Below are 17,809 nucleotides of genomic sequence, written 5' to 3'. Positions count from 1 at the left end.
CTAAGAGGATAACTATTTTCAATTAAAATTTTAATGATGAAATGGAGATTTTTTTCATGGAATTGCGGGTGCGAGACGTGGAACACTTTGTCAGTCAAGCTCACAATAATGCCTTTCTTATGGGCCATAGGATGGTGTGAATTAAAATTTAGGAAACGTCCTGAAAAAGTAGGTTTTCTGTACCAGTCCGTTACGATTTTATTGTCCTGAATAATAAGTGAAACGTCAAGAAAACTCAATGATCTATTCTGTTCAATTTCTACTGTAAATTCTATGATGGAAAGAATTAAAGATTTTTTTAATATCTGAAATGAGTGTGAGGGGTGCAGCCGATATAATATCATCGACGTATCTAAAGTAGAAAGGAACACTACAAGGCAATTGTTTGAGTGCTTTCTCCTCCAAATCACACATCACTATATCCGCTAAAATCGGAGACAGTGGAGATCCCATTGGTGTGCCAAATGTTTGTTTGTAGATAACATTATCAAAAGTAAAAAAAGTGGAATTCATTACTAATTTTACACCTCTTATAAACTCATGGAACGGAAGAGAGCAGCCTTTTTTTATATGATGCCATCTCTTGGCCAACCCACCCACTGCTAAATCTAGAGGTATGTTAGTGAACAGAGAAATCACATCTAGCGAAAAAAGGTTTAAATTTTCATCAAAGGGCCGATCCTGCATAAGTTTAGCGAGGTTAAAACTATTGGCAACATGACTAGAAGGATTGGGGATATTTTTATAAATGAGATTGTGTAAAAATAAAGCAAAGGAGTGTAAGGGACTTCCTATGGAAGAGACTATAATTCTGAGCGGAATGCCGGGTTTGTGTATTTTAGGCAGGCCGTAAGCTCGTGGTAAAGTTCCCGCACTAGTTTTGAGAGACTTCGCTTTAATATTAGTAATATAATTTTTTCCAACCCAATCCTTCAACAATGTTTTTAAATTGTTATTTAGGATGTTCAAAGGATTTCTGTCTATAGTCTGGTATGTGTTCGAATCGTGTAACATCTCATTCATCTTGTTTTTATATAGAGATTGGTCAAGACAAACAGTAACGTTATCCGTCGATGGACAGAACAGAATCCGTCGGATTAAAGAACATCGTTCTAACATAGATAATCCATCTGCTAATTTAAGCGTTGTGTCGGAGCACAGATTAGCAGGTCATGAATTTGACTGGAATAACGTTTTCATATTAGACAACGAACCACATTACATTAAAAGACTGGTATCTGAAATGCTGCATATCAAAAATCAATCTAACAGTATTAATATCAAAGAGGACACGGATCTGCTGGATAGCTCTTACTTTCCCATTTTAAATAAATTAGTTTAACTCCTTTAGAAATTTAGTCTAGCATATCTTTTATCTCTCCTTTATTCCTATCCTTTCCCTCTCCTTCTACCTCCTTTTTTCCTTTCCTTTTCCCCCCCCTTTTTTTATTTCCTTTATCCCCTCCCTCTCTAACAGCTAGCTCGGATATTTCGGCTTGCGTGTCTTATTACTGTTCGAACTTCCATCGAGCGATCCATCGATACATGAGTTTCGACGCTTCTCGGGCTCTTTGATGGGCCTAACTCCTTTCTGCTTTCTTCCGGGCGTCTTGGTGAGCTCTCTATCGAATTTTTTCAATTGCTTCTTACCTTTTGGTTCAACGGTTATTATTTTGCGAATTCTTTTTTTATTTTTATTTCTTACTTCATGTTATTTATCTTTGCGTTTGATTTCAAAAGTGTAACGGTTCGTCTTTGTTATTTTATTGATTCGGTACATAACATATTATTTTTGCGACATCTGTTGACATGTATGTTGGGTCTTCTTGACTCCTTCTGCTTATAATTTTTACAGATTTACCACGGTAATTTTCAGGACCATAAACACATTGATGACTCGCTACTTCTGATTACTAAATGCTTGGATTTTGCCATGCTTTTATATGGAGGAACGTTCCTTTTCAGAGACTTTTCAACGCCTAAGATGAGTGCCATGTTTGCACATGTACACTAATCGGTTATTGTCTCTCATGCGTAAACAAATTCGTCGCCGTCTTTTATGCGTTCCGATACCTTTATATACCGGCAACTCCATAATTGTTTATGTAAGTTATTATAAATAATTCGAGCGTCATGTCTGCACACGTTCACAGACATAAATTAATCTTTGATGCGCAATGACACTTTTATTTTATTTTTTGCGACTTTTACATGCTAGCAATGTTTTGTACCACTCTTTTGTTTGCGTTTGTCAATTAACTAATTATCTTTTTCACTGAAGAGAACCCGAATGGGGTAGAAACGTTTGTCTATTGTCAATAAATCTTGCACTTGATTCATATGTTATTTTCACAGTTTTTTCCATCTTTGCCAAAATAATATATAGGTGCTGTTTTTTTTTTGTTTGTCGCCACAAGATACGCGATCTCGGTTCATTGACCCGGAATTTTAATTATTTTTTTATTATTTGTTATACACTGAACCTTAAACTATTTATTCGATTTTTAATTTGTTTTATATTATTATTACGTATAATTTTGTTGTTATATATATTGTTCCGCTAACTTAATCTTCCTTTAGCGGAACATGATTTTTTTAAAAAAATGACAAAGCAACAAATTTTTTTCTTTGGCAACTTTTTAGCAACAAATGAGCAACAAATAAAAATATCAATTATAATTGATTCCGCCCATTTTGTTCCGCTAACTTATAAGACGTCGTTGATGCCGCAAGCGCGGCTTTGTGACTTTGTGACCCGGTAAAAATTATTCTAACCGCGAGCTACTCGAGCATTATTTATCTCATCCCCCTTTGTGTCGTCAACGGTTATGGCTAATGTTCCATTGGCTGTTAATTAACGTTGTTAATTATTATTTCCGTAATGTGTAGGAAAAATCTCTTAAAGTTTTATTCGATACCAAGATTTTTCACTATACATGTCTTTTTTAGTAATATTTCACGCAATGTTTAGTTTTATATGCTTCAATTGTTTGTAAAGTAAAATAATAAACGATATATATCGCGTGCACGCGCGCAAACGTAAGCAGTAATATGAACATCTATAACGACTGTACGGTAACGTTAAATATCGATCGTCAAAGGAAGAGAGACAGAACATTTTCTATTTATTTTTCTAAATTGCACAATCAAAGATCATTTATCTTTACTCTTTATGTGTCAACCTGTCACGTGTTTCCCTCGACACAAGGATCATTAATTAACAATGTTAACCGCAGTAGTTGTTGAAAATAGGTGATTTATTACGACAGAAATAGCGCGAATAGAATTGTGATACTTGCTCGGTCCCTCTTTCTTAATTATTATATTTTTCAACGCAAATAAAATTTTGATTTATCATAACTGTTTTATATATAATATTTGATATTTTTATAAATATGTTTTTAATGTAGATGTGTGTGTATGTGTGTGTGTGCGTGTTTCTTTATATATATATATATATATATATATATATATATATATATATATATATATATATATATACAGGGTGACCCATTTTAACTTAGGCAGCCAAATAACTCGAAAAATAAGCAAGATAGAGAAAAATGTTTTAGACAAAAGTTGTATGGTTTCGAGGGGGCCATAAGATGGTATCATTGGTTTGACCTTGAAGAGTCATTTGAAGGTCACGTGAAGGTCACTTCAATTTTTTTAAATGGAACATCCTATATAGTTTTGTACATTCTTGTAGCTCATCTCGAGAGCTTTCCAAAACACTATAATTAAGTACATTTTCGTTAAGTACTTTTTGAGTTATGAGGCTTGAAATAATTTCTTAATTTTACATAAACCGTAAAATATCTTGTAAAATATTCATTTTTCGATTACCTTACCTTAATAGTTTTATGTACAAAATAATGAGAGAAATCAATTGGTGTAAAGAAAACACATAGTTGTTTCGAAGAAAAAATATGTAATTTGCAATTAACAATTCCATATTTTTTCTTAAAAACAACTATGTGTTTTCTTTACACCAATTGATTCCTCTCATTATTTTGTACATAAAAGTATTAAGGTAAGATAATCGAAAAATGAATATTTTACAAGATATTTTACGGTTTATGTAAAATTAAGAAATTATTTCAAGCATCATAACTCAAAAAGTACTTAACGGAAAGGTACTTAATTATAGTGTTTTGGAAAGCTCTCGAAATAAGCTACAAGAATGTACAAAAATATATAGGGTATTCCATTTAAAAAAATTGAAGTGACCTTCACGTGACCTTCAAATGACTCTTCAAGGTCAAACCAATGATACCATCTTATGGCCCCCTCGAAACCATACAACTTTTGTCTAAAACATTTTTCTCTATCTTGCTTATTTTTCGAGTTATTTGGCTGCCTAAGTTAAAATGGGTCACCCTGTATATGTAATCCGTATAATTTTATAATTAGTTATCCGTATAATTTTATAATTATTAATTAATTATTGCAAACAAAAAACGATGATATAGAGATAATTATAAATGACGAATTTGTCAAGTTCAAGAATGTCAAACATGCTCTGCAATTTTGTTTGATGAAATGGAAATTAATTTCTATTTAATTAATGCTATATGAAAGTTAATACATTCCAAACTTTTAATTAATAATAATTATATATATTTCTTAACTTTTATAAATAATATGTTTTAATATACTCCGTAAACTATGAAAAGGAAAGACGCATATAATAATTAGTGCAAAAAAATAGCTGTAAAATGTGGGAAATTGTCATTCCATTTTATAAACTATATGTATAATTATTTCATGAATTCATAAATACAGATATGTGTAAAATGAAATCTTTGATCTAATTGTAAGTTAAAAGTCAGTGCTAACATCTCATTTATAATTTTTTGAAAAATATTTTATAATTACGGGTTTTGGACCATGAAATCGAGTCGTCGTGATAATTAGGCCAATCAACTCTGGCAACAACCATTTGAGCTTCATTTATTTAAGCATTTTGTGCATTTCTTGTCACTGCCCTCGCTAATGGGTAGCTTGATAGTTAATTAATAGTTGTCGTCACCTAGATTTCCTTAGACCCTTAGGAACAGCAATTTACACACCATTGATAATAAATATTGTTCCATAATAAATAAAGTTTCCTGTGTAAACGTCACGCAATTAGAAATATGTATTTATGTAAGTTATGTAACTCCATAATTTAATTTCACAATATGCATAACATGTAAACATATGAAGTTCAGCTAATTTAAGCCAACAATATAAAATTTTCACGGAGTAATTAAGGTGAAATATTACGGTGAAAACGGAAAATGTTTTAAAATATCTTTTTTTGACAAAGTTATTAACACAAATCTTATGCACATATCAATTATACATGCTTTGAATATGTTTTGTATAAAATTTTGCTAAGAAATCATGATGCAAAATTATAATTTTTATTAAAAACTTGTCAAAGAAAATATTCCAATATACTTTTATCTAATTTTCTCTTAAAAATATATATACTTTTTTATCTAGTTTAATTAAAAAAAATTTATATGTGCTACTTCAAGAACAATAGTTACAATTAATACTAACAATTTGAATTTTATATAAGTAATTAACAACTCATATTCAAAAATAATTTGTTAAAATAACGTACAATGCAAAATAATATAGCAGAATAGAATAATTACGTTGAATAGGATAATAACGTCGATAATAGATACTAAGTGGAACGAACACGAAATCTCACTTGCCCGTTTACCGATTTACGTTTAATCTGGAAAGTTTAACGAATCACGATATGTCAGATTATATAACTAAATAGCAATTCATGGGACTTATTGCAGCGAAATACACACAATTAAAATTGTTTTGACTGTGTTAAAAAAGCGATTAAATTAATCGCCCTTAGCAATGTAATGCGACGATAGTCCGCTTTGTACACGTTTCTAATTGTAACTGTATTCGGATCAGTATATGGTTTACACATATAATAAATGCAATAGAATAACATGAGAAATGTCATCGTTACATGCGTTTATGATTTTTAAAGCAACAATAAATTTTAACAAAACAGTAATTGTAGGAAAAATTATACAGTAAAATCACAAGTGATTTATTTATTCTTATAGATGTACAAATGATACATGTAGTTGCATATATGAAAACAATTATAGCACAACTATGTATGACATTAATATTAACCACCCGATCATGCTGGATTTATATGTATACATTTATAATATTTATTTTAAAAATGTAATTTACTGTATAAAAATAGCGTAAAAATAAATGCATATAACTAATATTAGATGTACTAATACAACAAAAATTATGTATATTATTACAGCAAAATAAGAAGTAAAAATAAGTCTATTAAAAATAATAATTTATAAAATTGATGTAAATTATAAAATATTACTCGGTTTTCATTCAACATAGAGTTTATATATATCAAATGTTAAACAGCGTATTTATTTGTTATATATCTTTTATCTTATAGATATAGAAAAGAGAATTATTAAAATTTTGTAAAGTTTTTGTAAAACATTTATAAAACATGAAAATATTTCATGAAGCGATATATAAAACTACTGTTTTTGATCATTCGAAAAGGGCGAATCTTGGCAAGAGGCCTTTGTCACACCTTACAATACACATTCCCGCGACTTAATTAAGCCACTTGCCGAATACCTTTGTCTCGAAGTGTGCGCCATCGATACATACAAGTTCCGCATTAAACGGAACGCGAATCGATACCGGATTGCGTCCCACTACCAAGTAGCTTACACGAGGTTATCGAAACGGCCATAATCAACATCTAGATACTATTGTACACGCTGTTATCATTGTCAACGATAACTGAACATTGTCTTTTATTTTCAAATACATTCTGCTGTTACATATTTATTAAAGTATTTTTGATTATGCATATAAAACAAACACGGAGAATAAAATAATAAAAGTTATACATTACATATAAACATTATTTATCATTATATTATATTTTTATATAACCATTACAAGAGTTAATTTAAGCAAATATATTTAAATATGCATAGAAATTGTATTTGAGAAATTTCTTTTTTTGATATCTTCAGATTTTTATATTATCTATTTTCTTTAGATATTTTTAATTGTTTTTAACTTAATATGTAGATTTAAAATGTTTCTACATTTCGATACTGATTATATAACAATATAATATTATTAGATACAAGAATTTTTCTCAATATAAAAAATTTTGAAAATATTCTAAAAAAGATTAAACATTCCAGATTAATATAAATTGATTAATTATAGAAATTCTACAAGGAAAAAGAAAGATTTCATTTCTCTTTTTCTCTTTTTTCCTTCACTTCAGTTTTAAAATTATTCATCTTCTTTGTTGCTTCTTTTTGGCTACTTATACATTATTTCTCAAATCAACCTTATCTAGCAATTCATTCCTTTAATTAAAAAATAATATAGAATCAAATGTGTGTATGTATTTATATTTATAATTTTTTTTTAATTTTTTAAGATTCTTGCGATCATCTTTAAATCATTTTGTTCAAGTTGTCATCAATTCCACATAATCTTTTAAAATTGTTTGCCTTGGAATTTTTTGAAACTGTTTACCTTGGTTGTTTTTACGCCTATATCCTCCGATTGCCAAATTAACAACAATATAAATTCAGTGGAATATAAATTCAATTTGTACATTTAATTTTATCCTGTTTTTCTTTCTACAGTAAATATGAAGAAAAATGTATATAATTGGCGCTATTAATTTAGCATTGTTAATCGATTTATATGTTCTCTTTATTGAATATACTTTTTTTTCTTATATATTTTTTCTAAGATTAAACAGCTTGCAAAATGTGGCATTATAATCATTTGATAAATACTTCCAGAGAAAAATTATAAATATAAATACATACACACATTTGATTCTATATTATTTTTTAATTAAAGGAATTAAAGATAGGGTTGATTCTTTTGAGAAATAATTTATAAGTAGCTAAAAAAAAGCAACGAAGATGATAAATAATTTTAAAACTGAAGTGAGATAAGATGAGTAAAATTATCAATTTTATCCATTTCTATTTCTGAATTATAATCCGATTTTCTCCCAGTTCTTTTTCTTTTACATAATTAATGAAAATTGAACGTCACTAACTTTCTATCATTTATTAACGAAATCGCTCTTGCTAAACAAAACCGCGGGTCGCACCGTCCACTTATTTTATACATTCCGCAGGACCACAAGGTCAACTCTCCTTCCTACACACCTAACTTCGTTACGTCAACCGTCCGGCGCCAACTGAACATCCGCATAATAATCGTCCCTTCCGCGAGATGCGAATAATGTATGTGTTTTGCCTGATATAGATAAAAAAAATCTCGCACGAACACATCGACTCACCCTTCGTCATATGATAATCCGCTTGTCTTGCCAAGAAAGAATTACCAGTAACTGCTCTTGCATCCTCGAACATGTACGTAGCCTTCGCTGTACGTGGTTAAGCTCCGGCAAAGTCGGATGATTCTTGAATAATCGATAGTTTAAGAGAAAATTTTCGACGGAGTTCCCGAAAAAGTACAAAGAAAAGAATTTTCTTTTCGTCGCGAGTTTCGCGCGCGACTCGCGAGATCGACAGATGAGGGCAAAAAGGAAAACGAAGATGCTCTCTACGGAGAGGCGCACAGTCGGCGGCCAGTCGCGAGACGCGTACCAAACCCAACTGAAGAGCGACGATACTGTCCCCGTGACCGCGCCCCCGCCCCCGATTAAAACCACCCGCGCACGCGTTTCGCCCCGAAACTCCAACATAGACTTCCGCGTCTTCGGGACACCACCTCTCTCTATATCGAGTATTTTACGTAGATCGCGAACTCATGATTGCCTTGCGAGACGTGGGAATTCCGTGGGGAAGGACTAATGTACGGAATGTATCGAAATGTTTGGCAGAGAGCCGACTGATATTCTTCCCGAATGTGTAATAAATGAGCCGTTGAATGTGAGACAGTGAAATATAAATATAGCATTTATTTTCTTCCTCTGTAGAGTAGCTCTTTAGACTTTTTTTATTTATCATGGATAGGTGACATCACTCATATAATCCTATAAAAGAATATATATATATATATATATATATATATATATATATATATATATGAGCAATGTAAACACACACACACATACACATACATGTATAAAAAAATAAATGATCACCATGAAATATTTCATATATAATATTTCATATGAAATATAAGACTGCTTTCTTTCACTTTTCCTTGTCTTTCTTCATCTTCACCTTAATCTTTCTGAAATCTTAACGCGTTTTTTTTATTTTTTAGAAGATATATGTATTTTTTAATATTATAAAAAACATAGTGTTTTAAATTCTATATAAGTCATACTAAAAACATACATACAAAAAAAGCTAAAATATACGCGCATAAAAATTTTATATTATATTTTTTATATATATTATATTTTTCTGTAACACATACATAAATATTCGTGACAATATTCTCTATTCAATAATTTATTTATACAGGGTGACCCATTTTAACTTAGGCAGCCAAATAACTCGAAAAATAAGCAAGATAGAGAAAAATGTTTTAGACAAAAGTTGTATGGTTTCGAGGGGGCCATAAGATGGTATCATTGGTTTGACCTTGAAGAGTCATTTGAAGGTCACGTGAAGGTCACTTCAATTTTTTTAAATGGAACATCCTATATATTTTTGTACATTCTTGTAGCTCATCTCGAGAGCTTTCCAAAACACTATAATTAAGTACATTTTCGTTAAGTACTTTTTGAGTTATGAGGCTTGAAATAATTTCTTAATTTTACATAAACCGTAAAATATCTTGTAAAATATTCATTTTTCGATTACCTTACCTTAATAGTTTTATGTACAAAATAATGAGAGGAATCAATTGGTGTAAAGAAAACACATAGTTGTTTTGAAGAAAAAATATGTAATTTGCAATTAACAATTCCATATTTTTTCTTAAAAACAACTATGTGTTTTCTTTACACCAATTGATTCCTCTCATTATTTTGTACATAAAAGTATTAAGGTAAGATAATCGAAAAATAAATATTTTACAAGATATTTTACGGTTTATGTAAAATTAAGAAATTATTTCAAGCATCATAACTCAAAAAGTACTTAACGGAAAGGTACTTAATTATAGTGTTTTGGAAAGCTCTCGAAATAAGCTACAAGAATGTACAAAAATATATAGGGTATTCCATTTAAAAAAATTGAAGTGACCTTCACATGACCTTCAAATGACTCTTCAAGGTCAAACCAATGATACCATCTTATGGCCCCCTCGAAACCATACAACTTTTGTCTAAAACATTTTTCTCTATCTTGCTTATTTTTCGAGTTATTTGGCTGCCTAAGTTAAAATGGGTCACCCTGTATATATTATCTTTTCATTAGAATTATTCAATCTTATAAAAAAATAATTGTTTTTCTTATATTTTTTATATTTGATACATAGGAAAATAGCTTAAAATAAGGAATACATCCTCTTTTTTCGCATAAATTTAATGTTACTCTTTTTAAGTAAAATCAGCTTTAGATTAAAAAATTTAATAAATAGTTACATTAATGTAGGTTTTTATTTTTACTACACGTCACGAAAGATGCGTAAACAGAAATTACAAACAAAATATGATTCAATCCTTTTTTAATAAGTCATACATATTAGCCATTAAGATAAGTCATACTACATTCAATATAATTTTGCGGTAAATTATATCGCGATAATTAATTTCCGTCATAACACCGCGCGGTGACGACGGTATAAGTTTCTGTAAATTTCGATATTTCCGTTAACGTTATAATTATCCACGTCACAATAATTTCTATACGTGAGTTCATACTTATGTTTCTCAAGGGAAACCATATAACGCGTTAATGCATTAACTCGTAGTTAGAATATATATCCTTGAGGATTACTTCATCCTACCTTTCCTTTCAGGAAAATACAACGTTCATGTAAGGTTCTGCCATGTTGTAAAGGAACAAGGCAGGAATTCAAGCAACAAGCGTCATCCGAGAATATTATTATGCATGCGAGACAAAAGATAATGATATTGTCGACATGAGTAAATTCTATGTAAGCTTTTATTTAACAAAGGTCGGTGAAATCGCGTGTTGCTTGACTATTAATTTTAATAGTGATTTTTTATTCGTACATATTTATAGACATTGAGACTCTTTCTCTTCCAATATTTTAAATTTTCACTTAAAAGAAACCCGTACACGTAAAGAACATTTACATGTCTTGATTTTATGAAATAATGAAATGATGAATTTCTAAATCTTATGGATTACTTAGAAATAATTACTTGGAAATAATTCAGTGGAAATATTTCGTGATGAAATAAACAAGTTGTAATAATAAAATTCTATATCATTCGAAATTGCGTCGAGAAGTAACACAGTACGAGTTATATAATAACATCATTTATATGCTTCAATAGAACGATGGAGTTCTCGTGTAAGAGCACAAAATTGCAATGTCTATCTACGAGACTGTCTGGTAAAGAGGTAGAAAAGATAGCAAGAAGGAGGAAGTGGAACGAAAAAGACAGATATCGATCTATGTGAGCCGCGAAAGATCATGGCTGCATTTCAAGAGTAGGAGAAGAAACGCAGAAAAAAAACACCAGCAAAAATGTACGAACGTTTTCCATCGCTTCCTTCACAGACTTTTGTTTTCGACATCCTTAATGCTCCCCCTATTCTCTGACAATGGCTAGAAAAACAAGATTCCTACGAAAGGCTTCCGATAATGCATTTTACGGATCGTTGCATTCAAAAAACCAAAACGATGATTTTGAAGTTAGAAAGTAAAGTCAAAAAAAGATAGAAAGCTAATTGCATAAATATTGAATGTCGAGGTAGAGAAATCAAAACAATTTGCAATTTGTTTCGTGAACCTATTAAGAAATTAATAATGTTATTAAAATAATGATATTTTGTTTGTTAATATGTTTGTGATTAGAAAAATTTATTATTTCTAAAACGTATTATTTTAAATTATTATCAATATATTATTATCAATATAAAACCAATTATTTTGTGAAGATATTTAATATAAAATTTAATATAAATTTTCTCAATAAAAAGAAAATATACTCATGAAAGCATTTATCAATATGTATTTTATATAAAATAAAATAATTTTTTGCAAATTGCAATAATATTTTTATTTTCTTTAGATAAAAAAAATTAGTTGATATATTAAAAAATGCTTTCGAAAACTATTTGCACATAATAAATGTAATATCTTTTTCATCATTAATACAATTAATTGATATCAAGTTCAAATATTGACAACGATTTCTAATGGTTAATCATATAATTCATGTATCCAAATTGGTTACAGTGTAGTGAGTCGTAGATTATATTCGCGGGGAACTATCTAATCGCCAGGAAACCGTATTGAATTATAGTTCTAGTTAAACGCGTGTTATCCAATGGTAAGAGGCTTTAGCACTGTTATAATATAAGCCAACCATTGCGGCTGGAAGACACTGTAACCCTTGCGTGATGAAATTTCGGGACTAATCTTTGAGTGTACGATTTTAACTAAGTTTCATGTCATAATGGGACAAGGTTCTTGTGACATCGCGTAACCATAATGCCAACTCTGAGATACAGCATAGTCTACTAGGAGGAATTCCAGTTTCTCTGCTAGTTACTAAGCTAATTGGCAAAATACCAATAGCCGGCCGACTTCCGTTCATGAATAATCGCGTGCAATGCAACAATTACGTTTTGGCTGCATTTAATCTCTTAGCCAAATATTAATTAAACAATAATATATATATATATATATATATATATATATATATTTATATTTATATATTACAAGGAAAATTAATTTATAACCAGATACATAATTATGGCATAATTTTATAAAAAAAAATTTTCATTTCATCAAATAATCAGGCGAAGGATAGTACGAATAAAAATATTTTTTTCCCATTAGAAGTTATTTAATTATCCACATTGTCAAATCATTAAACTATATTATTATATTTATATTATATATTATTAAATTACATAAATATATATTTCTTTCGTATTAATTTTATTCTGATATATTATCTAAAAATTATACTAAAGAGGTGTACTTGAATATTTATTAATATTAATTTTTTTAAATATTTACCATAAACATATTGTATAATCTATTATATAAGTAACTTTAGAAATATATATTTTACATAAAATTATTATATATACATACCTAAATATCTCTGTGTGTATTCATAAAGATAAGAAAAATTAATATATATAAATCATAAAAACTATGCAATTCAAAGTGTCTATATTTTAATCTGCAACCTATATGTGCATACTTGATTACTAATACTCTTATGCTATTACATATTTCTCTTGTTAGGAAATATGTGAATATAGCTCAATGTATAGCAAATCCAATAGTAAATATAGAATAGATAAAAGCCAAAAATGTTTATCAATTATTGTTTGCCTCACTTCAATTTCGAATCGTTCATTGGACAGTTTCACACATTATTATTTTCATATCGATTGTCAAGTTTGTATTGTATGAAGTTTATATAAATTGCCTCTACAATAACGTAAATATCGTTCATCCTCTCAGGCAAGAGCAATCAATTCACTAAATGTATTCCGTCATCTCAACAAAGACTACTACTATCCATGTTATCACCGCTATTCGTAATCACTTGTTCGAATGAAAAAGCATCAGTGGCATAAAAAAACGCGGAAAAAAACTATAAAATACGATTTGCAGGGATGACGCTCATACAAAAATATTAAACTAACAAACTAATTAGCAAGATTTTATCAAGACAATACTATCAAAATCATATTTACGCTTGGCTATCTCTATACATGCTGATCAACATTATAAATTCATTATACGCAAAATATTACAAACACGTATTCATGCGTATGTGTGTGAATTATATACAGGGTGACCCATTTTAACTTAGGCAGCCAAATAACTCGAAAAATAAGCAAGATAGAGAAAAATGTTTTAGACAAAAGTTGTATGGTTTCGAGGGGGCCATAAGATGGTATCATTGGTTTGACCTTGAAGAGTCATTTGAAGGTCACGTGAAGGTCACTTCAATTTTTTTAAATGGAATACCCTATATATTTTTATACATTCTTGTAGCTTATTTCGAGAGCTTTCCAAAACACTATAATTAAGATGCACAAAACACTATAATTAAGTACCTTTCCGTTAAGTACTTTTTGAGTTATGATGCTTGAAATAATTTCTTAATTTTACATAAACCGTAAAATATCTTGTAAAATATTCATTTTTCGATTATCTTACCTTAACACTTTTATGTACAAAATAATGAGAGGAATCAATTGGTGTAAAGAAAACACATAGTTGTTTTTAAGAAAAAATATGGAATTGTTAATTGCAAATTACATATTTTTTCTTCGAAACAACTATGTGTTTTCTTTACACCAATTGATTCCTCTCATTATTTTGTACATAAAACTATTAAGGTAAGGTAATCGAAAAATGAATATTTTACAAGATATTTTACGGTTTATGTAAAATTAAGAAATTATTTCAAGCCTCATAACTCAAAAAGTACTTAACGAAAATGTACTTAATTATAGTGTTTTGGAAAGCTCTCGAGATGAGCTACAAGAATGTACAAAAATATATAGGATGTTCCATTTAAAAAAATTGAAGTGACCTTCACGTGACCTTCAAATGACTCTTCAAGGTCAAACCAATGACACCATCTTATGGCCCCCTCGAAACCATACAACTTTTGTCTAAAACATTTTTCTCTATCTTGCTTATTTTTCGAGTTATTTGGCTGCCTAAGTTAAAATGGGTCACCCTGTATAATGATAAAAGTATATGAGAAGTAAAAAAAAATGTATATAAATAATTCGAGAAAATGTATGTGAATAATTTATTAATATTAAATAATATTTGTTTTTCTTTTCTTTCTCAAGAATATGTAATATTTACATACCGATACATTTTTTCATCATTAAATAGTTTTAATATAATTTAATTATTATATAAAGATTAATTAAGCATTCTGCTCACGTAATATTCCGATACATTCGATAAGAAATATACTTTCTACATTATTTATTGATTTTAATCCGTATTATTGATAAAATCCAGGATGTTTTAATGAAAAAAATCAGTGTTCCTGTGATTGTCTTTATACAAATTTTAATGAAAGAGATATGATCAAAGAGACATTCTGTAACGTAGAGATCAAGTAACAGATAATATTAGGAGTCTGAGCGGAAGGTCAGAGCCGAACAGTCATCGACCTCCGACTTGCGATAGTTGACCTGGCAAAAACACGATTGGCGGTTCTCGTTAAAATGCTCGACAGAAAAAACACCTTCCAAACGATCCTTGAATGACACTGACATTCGTTTCGACAGAAGACCAGTGCTTTTTACCGAACAAATCTCTAACGATTTTCGGAATTGCAACAGGTACATGTTTTTGAGGAACCACGAGGTACTGATCTTTCAGCAGTGATAAAAGTTTTAAGAAATTTATTCATCAATTGCAGATATTAGATGGCAGCAGCGCCTTTTTATAAATTCATTTACGGCATTTTGTTCGCAGCGAATTTCATTGAAAATTTCATGTGACTTGTATTATTGATGAAATTGGATGCAAATACAGTCCGACGATGATAGAACGCTGGGAACGTCTTTTGCGCTTTTTCCGCGAATTCATTTACATGTGATTTCGATAGAAACGGAAACTGCAATATTAAGCTTTTAAAACCGTGTTACTATATATGCATTAAAATGAGAGAGAGGGCTTTAGTATCTATGTGTAATCCTCGTATATTTATCATAAAATATTTCGTTTAGTAAAAAATGATAAAAAAAATTTTACAAAATTTTCTTTCCATAACGACTAATGCCGTAGCTATAACTAAATTATAATTAAAAATTTAGAATGTAGATTTATATTTTAAAAAATTTATTTAAATTAAAAAAATTATTATAGTTATATAATAATTATACAAGCTATAATTCATCTCGAAATTATAAAACTTTTGTTGATAACGCAATATTGCAAGTAATATATGTGTTTAAATAAATGACACTATCTAATAATAAAAGATATTATATTAGATACAAAGGAATTTCTTTTTATTCACGTTACGCCAAAACTAGATATGAATTTTTATTACGAATAATGAATAATAAAATTGCGCATGATGTATAATGTTACTTATCAGAAACGTAAAAGAAATTTATTAGATAGTTGGTAAAACTTGAAGAAAACGCGTCAGATAACTGTGTTATAAGTTTTGTAATCAAGATACGTGTACGTTTAATACAATCAAAATTGCGTGAGATCTACTTTACGACATTACAAAAGTACAATATATCACCGAAGTTCTGCTCGCCCAATTTCACAACCGAGATTCCGCCCATCGATTTTCCACGTTCTTCTCATTCGAAATATATCCGAGTTTTTCATCTTGAATTTGCCATATTCACGATCGCGTCATGAATGGAATGTTAAAACGAAATTCGGATTCGTCTTAGTGTCTGATATAAAATAAACTATAATAGCAGCACGATCCTCGAATCCCGATTAATTTAATTGTATCCATTTGAAGTCACATTTCCACTGAATTGAATCGATTCTCTTAATTTTCCTCGGTACATTTGCGCCTTAGTAAACGTGTCAGGAATTTTCTCATTTTGTGTTTGTATTTTACCAACAGGATATTGTGGCAAAAATTTGTAAAATATATGTGCATGCGGATCTCGCAAATTTTTCGCGAGTTTCTTATCCCTTGATCTTTTATTCATCTAGCTCGATCCTCTCGTTGAACCTTGTCACATATCATATAACAGTAGCATTTGTAATATCGTTGGCTTTATAGAGATCGTTCGATTATTTTCAGCATTTTACCAGTACGTGCGCATTGAGTGCATAAAAATAACCGAATTATTTATACGACCAAATATAAATACATAAATAGTAGAGTTTATGAGCAAATTACAGCGAAGCTCTCATTACTAGCATGTCATATTTTTTATTTACACTCGTAACAACACACACACACACACACGCGCGCGCGCGCGCGCGCGCGCAACACACATATATGCATATATTTTTTCAGAATAAACTAAACAAATGAGTAATATTAATCTAAATTAAGATATAACAAAAAGTTAATAATTATATACATTATTCACTAGAATTATGTTGTTCGGGTATCTATTTTTACATACAATTAAAATATATTTTATTTAATAAATAAATATTACATATAATTAATAAAAATAAATATTTCGTTATTTTATAAACATTTAAAAGAATATACGCTGCTTTAAATAAAACTTTTAAATTTTAAAGTTTTTAATAAGAAACATTTGTTATATCGCTCTCCATACAATTTTATTAATATTACTTTCATAATAGTAATCGCTAACGATAAAATAATATCTTATTATAATATTAATCTCTTTCGATTTTAATGCAGAATTTTAGGCACTTCAAAAATTAATCATAAAATAAAAATTCATATTCAATAATCTCGATTAAATATCTCAGCAAAAATGTAAAACATTTATCAAGAAACTGTTTGCCAAGAGAATAATAAAAATGAATGATAAATGTTTATGAGAATAGTCAGGAGTAATTTTGTATTAAATTTACATCTACATATGATTTTTAGAAGCTTGCGTCTATGTGAAAGAAATCGCGACGTAGAAAAGGGCGTGGTCCCTTCATTTTTTTATTTTAGAGCATGAACCGTATCGTTTTAGGATATAAACTAAATGAATAGCTTTCGGCAATCAATACG

The 17,809-nt window shown here is 29.4% G+C and overlaps 1 protein-coding gene across 12 annotated transcripts in view; it reads right to left on the bottom strand.

Annotated features, from left to right (window-relative positions):
- The window catches only part of Nmdar2 (glutamate ionotropic receptor NMDA type subunit 2), a 303,165-nt gene that overhangs the window by 254,011 nt on the left and 31,345 nt on the right, over positions 1-17,809 (bottom strand). Inside the window, exon 1 of one of the 12 annotated variants that reach the window (XM_083097882.1) lies at positions 8,366-8,668. The exons of the other annotated variants lie outside the window; for them this stretch is intronic. The gene's annotated coding sequence lies outside the window, so the exon portion shown is untranslated. Of the gene's footprint in view, positions 1-8,365; positions 8,669-17,809 lie in introns of those variants that run through there. 12 annotated transcript variants of the gene reach the window in all.

The sequence above is a fragment of the Camponotus vicinus genome, unplaced genomic scaffold, assembly GCF_025532165.1.
Source record: "Camponotus vicinus isolate PSW18456_S1 unplaced genomic scaffold, iyCamVici1.0 SCAF_4, whole genome shotgun sequence".
Taxonomy (NCBI): Eukaryota; Metazoa; Arthropoda; class Insecta; order Hymenoptera; family Formicidae; genus Camponotus; species Camponotus vicinus.
Note: the sequence above shows the minus strand (reverse complement) of the source record. Positions and strands in the feature narration are given on the sequence as shown.